The sequence below is a fragment of the Anas platyrhynchos genome, chromosome 7 (assembly GCF_047663525.1).
Source record: "Anas platyrhynchos isolate ZD024472 breed Pekin duck chromosome 7, IASCAAS_PekinDuck_T2T, whole genome shotgun sequence".
NCBI lineage: Eukaryota > Metazoa > Chordata > Aves > Anseriformes > Anatidae > Anas > Anas platyrhynchos.
Window position 1 is genome coordinate 35561325 of NC_092593.1, and position 11151 is coordinate 35572475.

General features: G+C 37.5%; 1 long non-coding RNA gene across 1 annotated transcript; it reads right to left on the reverse strand.

Moving 5' to 3' along the window:
* Nucleotides 1-347: 347 nt before the first annotated feature.
* On the reverse strand, nucleotides 348-3757 carry LOC119717469 (uncharacterized). The gene is made up of 2 exons (XR_005267057.2): nucleotides 3125-3757; nucleotides 348-1019 (listed from the first exon to the last, which is right to left on the reverse strand). It is a non-coding gene; the product is annotated as an uncharacterized lncRNA (long non-coding RNA).
* Nucleotides 3758-11151: the final 7394 nt, after the last annotated feature.

Genomic DNA, 11151 nt, shown 5'->3' on the forward strand with positions numbered 1-11151 from the left:
GAGATCAACCTGCAAGTGCTCTTCGGTGGTCAGCACAGCCGGCTTCAGTTTTGAAAAGGGTAGCACAGCAACACTATGCCTTGCTGGGAAGGGAATTCTGAGAGATTTTTCTTTGGATCTAGGCAAGCCTTTTGATCTAAAGATGCAAAGCAAGTTCCAAATAGACAGAGATAGGAGAAAAATAGCTCCAGACAGCCCTTAGAAACTGAAGCTTCAGTGTTTCCTTCATCTCAATGCGATGTGAGAGGAGTTTCTGCTTATGAAAGCTTGTTTGTTCTAGGAGTAAATCTGGAGGGGAAAAAGATTTGGAAGAGCATCAGCAAAATTAAATGTAAATGTCTGATATTAATCAAGTTCATTTTATATATTTATACCATGTGTGTTTATAGATGGATTTTTTTTTTGACAAAATGGGTGTCTGTACATAGGGATGACAAGCATTCTGACAACAGCAGAGGAATTAGATGTTAGATGTTTTTGTGCATGAAAAAAAAAAATCTATGATTTCTTGATTGTTTCCGTAGAAATATCACCGAATCACTATGCTTCTTGGAATGCAGTTTGTCAAAAGAAAAGAGGGGTGGGATCGACTTTTGACCTTTGCAAGGTCAGCCAAAAACTACAATCTCTGAGTTCTCTCATTGCTTAAAGTATAAAACGGGTGCTGTGGAGGTGTTGTGAGCACTCATACTCAAAGATTTGATATCAGGATCAAATCAAAAGCATACAAATGACAAAGTGCTATCTGTAGCCTTTTAAAGCACAGTTTTGAGTTATTGAAAAGGTGGAATTGTCATCAGAAAATGAGGGATGATTGTTATGTGAGATATTTAAGGAACGAAGAAAGGAAGGGGCGGGGGGGAAAGCTGTAAAAAATACTGCTGAGAGTAATCCAGCCCTGGATTTGGCTCCATCAATAATATATGTTCTGTGGTTGAGAAAACGTGCTTCTTGTGTCCACTGGCTGTAGTACATTCCAGCGAGGAAGCGTGAGATGCAGACACGCATTCTTTAGATATCTGTTAAGAAAAAAACGGTGTCATTCAAGTTAACGTAGGCTGCAAATACCACAAGCAGCAGAAAACCCTTGCTTCACATTCTTTCTAAAGAGCTCTGTTGCAACACTTTATAAATGATAGGAGCAATATTTATAGGACACAGGGCACCTTAGGTTAATAAATAAAAAACATGAGTGACTTAAACCAAGGCATTTTAGACAGAGGTGGAAATGGAGCACCTTCAAGATCTGTTCACGTTGTGGATAGGTGATAGTTTACTTCCAGCTGACAATCAGCAAACAGCATGTAAAACGCAAGGGTTTTTTTTGTTTGTTTTTTTTTTTTAAACCTAGGTCTGCTCTCTGCTGTGTTTCTGCCCTCAGCTCTGTTTCCAAGAAGTCCCTCCTTTGAGGTTTCTCATAAGCTAGCTGAATATTTTACTACATCAAGAAAGACTTGCATGTTATCAGCTGGGAGGCAGCAGGACCATGCAGCCATGAGCATGAGAGCAGCCAGAAAATAGATGAGTGTAGGTGCCTGTAGACTTGCAGATTCTGTACATGTCTGTGTTGCTCAGCAAAGCCCTTTGATCTGCTCTGAGAATTCATCAGAGAGGATTAAAATAAACCATATGCTTTAACTTCCCTGAAGAAGTTGAAAATGAATAATTGTCTGTCTTAAATACTTTGTATTGTACAAGAGGTTACCAGGCATCACAGCTTCTCTCTAAGTGTTTCGGTTACAGAAAGCACTGAGGAAAGGGGGCAGATACAGAGAAAGGGAGAGTAGATGTAGAAATTGGTAAATACTGCTAGAATGACAATCTGTAGAGATCTCTCATGCAGCTTCATCAAAAGATTGGATGCTAGAGTGGGGGAAGACTTGGAGTGAAAGGGACAGGTTCAAACATAGTGTTTCAAAAAAAAAAAAAAAAGTCTGTAAAAGTGGTCAGAAAAATGAACAGCACCGTGAATTTTTTTTTAAGGATGAGAAAACTGGCACAGCTTCTACAAAACTGAAAGTTATGATCCATTGACCTGAAGGGCAGGCTGATGGGAGTTTGGGAGAAAATAATCATTTCAGAGAAAACATACATCTGAAAAAGATTCGTGACAAACAGCTGGGGAAGGTATTGTGTAAAAATGAGTCAGAAGTTCTGTTTATTTGGCACCCATGAAAGGACAGATAATGTAAATGCGGTGGGACTGTGACATCTGTGCAAAAATTCCACATTTCCATTATTCCATAAGGGGAAACAGCTTAAGAGAGTTCATCCTGCACCTTGTGGTGGCTGGCAGCAGGTAGCCACTTCTTCAGGCTAACAGAGAACAAGGCATTAGTGCTGATGATTATTACAGTCATCTTTTCAGAACTATCTTAACTAAGCTGCATATTAGTCAGTGCTCTGGCTCATTTCTGCCTAAGCAAGAAGCAGATGGCGTAGTTTTGGGATGAGCTCATCTCAAATTAAGGAGCCGAAGGAACTTTGAATATTTCCAAAGGACGGGTCTTGCACACACATGTATATTAGCGTGGTCTGTATTACCATGAGATGCAAGTAGCCATGCAGGCATGATCCAAAGAAAATGAGATGGTTTTAGGCTCAGTCTCCCTTTACTTGTTGTGCTAGGTGCCTTTGAAATCCAGGGCTTCATCCCCTCAGGTAGTCATGTCTTTCTATCTGCAGGGTTTTGGATATACAGCAATCTCCTGATGCTCACAGTTGCAAACTGCCACCAAAAAAAATCATAACTGGTAGAACAAAATTATGGCAACAATGACAGAGCATTATGTTTTTCAGCAGAGAACTACAGTAGAGCTGTAGAATCTAAATGTCTATAGCAGCCCTGAAGGAAAAGAGTGGGTCAAAACAGCAGTATTTATGCAAGCAAAGCACGGCACTTCAGCGAAACTGGAGACCGATCCTAGTGCCCTTGCTCACAATAGCGTATGGAAATACAACCAGTGATGCTTATATAGTAAGCGAAGGAGAATCAAAATGAAATCCCAGCTGTTTACCCTGCAGCACATAAATGTTTACAAGTACAACAAGCATCTATCATTCTCCATAAGTGCAAACTCAAGGCGTGAAAGATCTACTAAACGGTTGTTTCATTTCATCCTACCTGGTATGGTTTCCATTGCTCCAAGTAATCTTGTATAAAAGGGTAAGTTGATACTCTTCTCCAGCAGATAAGTTGGAACTTAGAAAAGAAAAACCAACTGTGCAAGTGTTGATATGCCAGTCATTCATTTTAATCCATTTTTTTTATTATTTGGGTTATATTGTTTCTATTATAGAAACCAAGCAATGTTTATTTTTAGGTTGATATAAAAATATTTAAGTCCTAAAATAGGCAGAGCAAAACAAGTCTAAGTGGGAATACTTGGTTAATGCAATCAAGCCTTCTTATTCTGCACTAGGGGCTGTTCCACAACCACTTTCAGGGAGCTTGAGTATTCCCATTAATTTGTGCTAATTTCAGCCATAAAAATCCACTTCACTTGAAAGGTTCCTCTACAAAATATTAATCTGATGAGCATCAGTTCTTCTCATAAAGAAGAATCCTTAGAATTACTTTGAAGGCATAGTTACATAGAACAGTTGTGTTTAAATAACATCAGTTTTGGATGTCATAAAATCTGAAATATCTTTATAGTTTCTGAAAGGCCACACCAGGGAGGAGGTGATATGGGAGGGGATAAACATACCAGAGGAGAGTAAAGCATCAATTTAGCAATGTCTCGTCCTGATAAGGAAATGCTACCCTACCAGACATGTAATTCTTCTGCAGCATAAACATTTCTCTCACCCTGGGGACCGTATTTTTCTTTAGAATTTATAGAATTTAGTGCTTCTGTGGGGCCATAATTTATTGATAGAAGTTTCTTCATGCTTTTTTGCCAATGTATGGTCATTTGTAAAGTAAAACCTCTACATTTTTGGAAGAGGAGGTCATCACTATCAATTTATTTTCCCCTGAAATCTAATTAATCTTCTGAAAGGCTAAATTCCTCTTTTGCTAAAAGCCTAATTTTTAGAGCATGTTGTACTTCCTTGAGGTCAATGATATTAGCAGGTTGGGCATTGTGAGAGATTGAAACAATTTATATGTTCTGTTCCACTTTGGATGATATTATTTAGCTATCAGATAAAACTAGCTTTCAAAAACCTTTGTGTCTCCATTTTTTGTTAGTAAAATCTGGAGACTATTAATTTTCAGCAAAAGTAATAAAAAAAAAAAAAATTAAAAAAAACCCTCCAGGTTAACCATTAAAATAATTTTCTGGATTTGTTGAGAAAAGCAATGTGTTTAATATAACAAAGCAAAAGCACTATTTGGGATCCCTCTGCTTCCTTTTTAAAGTTGTAAGTTCTCAAGATCTCCTAGCTGGCTAAAGAATATGCTATACATAGTATTTTTGCTATTGCAGCAATCAGAGTTCACAGCAGAGTATGTGGATTTTCTGAATACCAGGCAGAACAAGTCCACTGAAGACAAGGAAAAAAAAAAAAAGGCAGTAAATAGGAAAATATTCTGGGTGAGTTGTGTGAGTATTTGTTGGCTTTGTTTTTCTTGTTGTTTTGTTTTTACTATAGCATCCCAAACCACTTAGATTAGAAGATTAGAAGCTTTCTGGCAGGCCAGCTATAAACTGTCCATATGTGTACGGTACATCCTACAAGATGCTTTGTTCTCAAGTATAGGGAAACAAATAAGGGCAAAAACACAAGATGCAGCAGAAAGTTTGTGCAGACATGTCGTGAGGAATACAATAGTGAGGAGGAGTTTTTGTATGAAGAAAGTGTTTAAGAGACTCGGTAGGGTATGTGAATGTTGAAGATTAAGTGATAAAGATAAAGGTAGTAGGTGATAAAAGTATTTTGTATCCCTAAGAATGGTTAGAGGAGAGAAAGGGGAATGGAGTGTGCTCCTCTGCAGTTAATGGGAGCTTACTGCCTCTCCATATACTGTTGTAAAAGTATAGACTGGGTTACCTGTCACTGGTGCTTTTTTCTTTCTGGTGGGTTTCTACGTGTGTTCCCCACTTCTCTAGACTCTTCCCTTACAGCTCCATTTTAGCATAAACAGAGTTTGGCAAATATGAGGTGTTGGATTAGGTAGAATCAAGGCTGGAATGTCAGGACTGAGGACACATACATGTATAGCAGTTCAGCAGTACTGGGGGGGGAAGGGGAGGGGAAGCCAAATCTGATGCAAAAATGAACAAAACAAAAATAACCCAAACAAAAAGCCACAGCGTGCGAACAGAAAGAAACAAGGCACTCAATAGTAACAGATCTTTAAAGATAGAATAGGTTATTTCACAAGAGTAGAACTAAGCATGTTCTATTTTATTCCGTTTGTTTATGTTGAAAGGAAAGTCAAGTAGCTCTCAGATTCCTATCGCTAAGAGCTGAAGCTCCTGAGCTTCAAAATGGCTGTGGCTAAGCAGTCTGACACCGCAGTGAGTCACCCTGTGCCCTTAATGTCTCTCAACTATTTCAGTTTGTTCAGCCTTCCTTCTGAAAGAAGGAAAATCCATCAGGAATTAAGCACAATAACTTCAAAATGGTAACGATTTGAAATACAATTTGCAAAAATGAAAAGTTCCCAGCATATTGTGCAACAAGGAATGTATGCCTGTGAATACATTTCTGTAGTTTTCAACAGTTTTAAGTGGTAGGTTACCTGCAGGTCTCATTTTAATCAGGCCCACGGTGAGGATCTGGAGCAGGGTTGTTTGCCTTTGAGGTCTTGTGGTTCAGTTCCATTCTGCAGTGAATATTATACACTTTCTGCTTCTAATGATTTCTACTTCTCACTTTCTTCACTACCAAATCACCTGCCTGCTATGTGATTTAGCCCCAAATCTTCTGTAACGTACCTGTTGGTACAACTTTTAGGTCAGGAATCTGCTTGAAAGAAGCAAGCATGTAGTTCCGTGTAATGCAATAGTAGCATGCTCTGTGATGGAATTTTGCCTTTACATATATCTGAGAAAAAATGAAGCCTAGCACATCTAGTGCAAGCGACAGGACAGATCCCTGTCTAGAGTACCCACTGAAGGCAGTGGAATTATAACTGGAGATGAAAGAGTAGAGTTAAAACCAACAGGTTTGCTCTGGTGGTTGTAATGGAGGAGTAGCAGTTGAAAAAATGGACCTGGGGATTTTAGTGAGTTGTTTAATGTCATGTTTTCATAGAAAATTGTCTATTTACTAAAATAAAAATATTAATCTTTTCCTAGGACTAAATGCATGCTCCCAGCATTCTAGAAACACAGTGATTCTTGCATGCTAATTATGAATAGTCTCTTCGTCTTAGTGAATGAATTGCTTTGCTTAATGTCGTGATGGGCAATGGTTGAAATGGAAATTAGGACACTCAGATACATGCTGTTCGGATGTATTAGCACATCATGCAGAAAGAAACACTGAGGGTATCTTGCCATAAACAATTTCCATTATGCTGACTTCAAATTTTTGATTTGCTCACTAAAATATTCCATTTGGAATTTCAAGAAAAATGTGTACTGAGGAATCAAAGTTTTCACAGAAATTTAACTGACAGTTTCAGAAATAAATCATAGATTTCAAAATATTTATAGTGCAGTACAAGAAGAAATAGTGTTTGGAAGGAATTACATACAGTTGTATATAAAACTAACCTTTGGCAATGACAGATCAGGAGGAAAGTTTAATTTTAGGGTTTGTTATTCTGTAGCTGTTCAGCAAGAATGTTTTCTGCTTGTCTTGGAAGCAAATGGTACCAACTACTATGGGAGATGAAAGTCAGAATAGTCAGAGTTTTGATCCAATGCAGCAGTTTGTGTGTATGACCAAAGCCTGTTCTTCCCTGTTTGTTTTTTCTCATCTTGAATATGTTTCGCTGTGACCCATTGGCCAAATGCGCTGTGTCTTCAAGAGTACAACAAGTGTGCAGGATATTTTCTTACACTGAACAAAATGTAATGGTTACATTTCTACGATTACATGAAAAGGCAGGTGGCTACCACTTTGCCAAATTATTTCAGTGAATGAAGAAAACTTGAGCTTGTTTAATCTTTATAATTAAAAACAAACAAACAAAAAACAATATACATATATAATTAAATTAAACAAAAACAAAAACACCTTCCTGAAGATGCAGGTTTCTGGAATGATAGATCTACGGTTTGTAACTAATCCATAGACTGATTAGTTGCCTAATGAAAAGTAAACACCGTCTGACACTGGCACTTCTTTGGCCATTGCAATTTCATGTTTGCAGAAGCTGCCTGAGAAAAGATAAACAGACCTAAGACAAAGAGGAGGAAAAGATCTTTTCTACTAGGCCGTGAAAGATCAAATCCTACAGAGTAACAGCATGCTTAACATTTGCTCCAGTCTATAAGGCTGGAGTCCAGGCTTAACATTATGAAATATGTGCAAGGAAAGACTGAGGAGTAATGTCATATCAAACCTTTTCTCTGAAATTAAAGCTGGAAATAGATCTCTCTTAAATACTCTTTCTTATGATTTGAAAGGATAGCACACTTCTTTTTCTTTCTTTTTTATTTTTTTTTTTGTCATTGAGGTTAGTCTTATTTATTGCCTTTCTCTGTGAACTTCTCATTTTTTGAAGGCTTAAAACAAAATTAAGTTCCAAATGGAAATGAGGTAGATAGTTTATTCTAGCTCCCGAGGGGTGTTTTATACGGAATTTTACAGGACAGGATTTGCCTTGCATATATTTAACTATATATGAACTAATTGTATACTGCACTGCCTGCAGTTTGCATTGTCAAGTATTGTTCAAATTAACAATGTTAATCTATAAGTCCATTGTCTTGAAGAGTTTAGGCTCCTTTTGCTCAGGTAAGACTTAGAGGGACTTCACACAGTCAGGCCTAGCAGCTGTACTGTAGTTACTGATTCTGAGATACCTGATGGGTTGTGGAAAAGCTGACACTGCCTAGCTCTTGCCTGGTGGTACAGTGTTTTTGGAGCTCACCTTGAAGTCTGTTCCGGGGCCTCCATTCCCTCATGAAATTGCATAGATGCATATTGTGTGAAATGGTGTGAATGCTGGGTTTCCTCTTAAACCTTAGGGAAGTTTGCCGTGGCACTGTGCTCATCTCAGAGCGAGCTGCGTGCATTGCAGGGACTCTGACTGGTGGGAACGTGCTTTGGGAGCAGCACAGATCTGGGTCCTGTAGTCTACCTTCTCAGAACCTTTTTTGGAGCATCATTTCCATGCCCCGTTCCCTTTTGTTACTGTAGGGTTGATCCTTTGATACTTGCAAGGGGAAGTGCAAAAACCTGATGAGTCACTGACTGCTAAGATGGATCTGTATTATTTATTGAAAGCCATACTATAAAGTACCCTGAACTCACTATATGACACACTGTACACTGCTCTTATACACTGTAGATGTCACAGGAGGTAATAAAAACATTCCAAAAAAGTAATATTGACAAATTATGATTTAGCTTTTAAACTTATTTCTACTAATGCTGCTGTTTTCATTTCATCCATTATTATTATAAGCCTTTGGCAAAAGAAGCAAAACCAAAATAGTTCTCCACCCAGTATATTCCACGTTCTTGAGGCAAAAGAAAAGAAACAGCCTTGCTGTTTGCATGTGATTGTAAAGGCTGTGTGGGGTAATGCATTTAAACCTGCAGCATTACGATCAGCAGGCCGTGAGAGTGTTAAACACTTACATAAACACCACTGTTAGTATTTTCAAATGAAGTGTAGGTAGGTTAGTCATGAAAGCCCTCTCCATAACCCTTTAAACTCTTTAAAAAGCATGAGTAATTTTCCATTCTTTTTTGTAAAACCTATTATAGACATGGTATTCTGTTCATCTAAATGTGCTGTTTGACTCACTGAAAGAAAGTAACATAAATGAAATCTGAATTACAGCTGTTGTGTTCTAATGAGTAACGTCTGCTTAGAAAGACACTGAGTCAAGAACCTAGTTCTCTGTGGAAGGAAAATATTTGTGAGTTTCACTGGAAAAGTTGACAGACATACATCTGTGTGCTCTGCTTCACAAGCTGAACACTAGGAATAATGCAAATTGTTGACTTGGCTTGGAGCAGTGAAAACATGGTTTGAGAATCCAACCATGTTCTGCGTGACTGAGTTCAAGAAGCAAATGTAAAGTCTTGGGCACGTGGTTTTTCTGTTTTGTCTTTTTTTTTTTCTTTCCATTCTTCTTTCCTTTTTTTTTTCCTTTTTTTTTTTTTTTCTGTCTGCTTGGTTTGCCTTTTATATTTTGTGCTAGTTGTGGTATATTCATCCGGACTGCAGTGTGGAATGTCTTAAGCAAAGTTCAGCAAGTAAATCAACACTTATTTTTATCCAAGATAGATAACTGATTAGCAAAGCAGGATGTAAAAGAGGGTAGCCTATTATGGTCTGAATTTTTCATGTATGTGCATGCAGCTTTAAATAAACACTTCAGCTTCCTGAGCATGCAAATTGTGTTACAGAGTTTGCAAGGTTTGTGTGATTTATAGGAAGGCTACCCTAAGAGAATGGTGTCTGTTTTTCAGTTTCACTGCAAGGTCAGCTCTGAATATGAGCAAAGCTTCAGCATGACACTGGACTTTCCTCTCTTCATGTGTTCCAGTTGCTTAAGGTATTTGGAGAATGTGCAAGGCTTCTTCCAGTGTCATATGATAATAGCACCTAAGAATTTCTAACAAGTCATCTAACAAAATGTAGACTATTTCACCTCTTCCATTTGCATTTTATATATGCTTGTGTATCTAATAATAATTTTAAAATCACAAGCAGAGTTTAGAAAATGTTTAAAAATCATGCAAAAGTGTAGAAAACCTATATGACCATGTAACAGGCTGTGATGCACTGTAGAAACTACTTTCTACTTGTACAAGTAGAAAGACACCTTTGCTGAGACTAATGTTCTTTAGCTTAAAATGTTCCATATTATTCTTCAATAGTCACCTCTACGTACCAGGTTTGAAAGAGTAATGCTAGTTATATGTTAGAATACTCTCACTACAATGACATGTTAAGCCATATGTCATTATTTAAAATGAAAGGGCTAAAAACTTTGTCAGGGTTCACCTACCAGCCATTTAAAATGGCAGTAGGCATAATCAGTATTAATATAGAGAGCTTTGTGACTGGGTTTTAGAAAATTTATTTGCTTTAAAAGAAACATTAATACAGTCCATATATGTGGGCAACCAAACCTTTTTGTAAATTATATTGCTGTCCAAACTCAATTATCATACTTAGTTTGCTGAAGCTGTCAAGCTCTTAGGTGATATTTTGTGTGCGCGTGTGCTGGATCTTGAATTTTGGCTTCACTGATGCCTGTGGACGCTAATGAAATCCAATGAAATACTTTATAAAAGATTGTAGTAAAATGTAGATGCTTTAAGAACAAGATTCAGAACAGAATTCAGAACACCCAGGATCGAATTTCCTATGCAAGTTAGAAACAATTTCATTGAGAGTTTTTCTTACCCAACAGTGAGAGAAGTGTCTGCCTAGAGCCTTTGTAGTTTTACATCACTTGATCTGTGTTGCAGCATCAACTTCAAGCAATGCATGTTCTGTTTCTGCTTTTTTGGTGTTTTTGTCTGAGAATTTTTTTTGTATGAAGTCTACATTAGATAGATCAAGTCATGAGAAAAAGCATCAGATCCTCTTATACTTGAACTTGAAAAGATCCATTCAGAGATATGAAATAAAAATATTTATTCCTGGAACTAATAATACTTTAAGTGTGTTTAGGTCACTTTATTCTCCTTGAAATTAGGTCTTTGCGTTGCAAGAATATGTTTCAAAGCTGCCATGTAGGAGATAAAAATTCATTTTCACGTTCTGCAAACTTAGTAAATCAGTACATCCTTTTTGTTTGCAGTTCTGTGAAAGGGCTTTGATTCAGATCCTTTCAGTGCTTCAGCCTTACTTAGGTGACCAGATTTGACTGAAAATCGGTCAAATTTGTGTCCTATCACACAGATATCAGATAACACTTGATATTCTAAATAACTAGAGTTTACATTCATTGAAATCCAACTTAAAATTTTCTCTACAACTCTTTTTTCTTTTTTCAAAAGAGACCGAGAACTGGTAGCTGCAGTTGTGAGTCGCCCTTGGAATTGCAGTGACACTTTGAA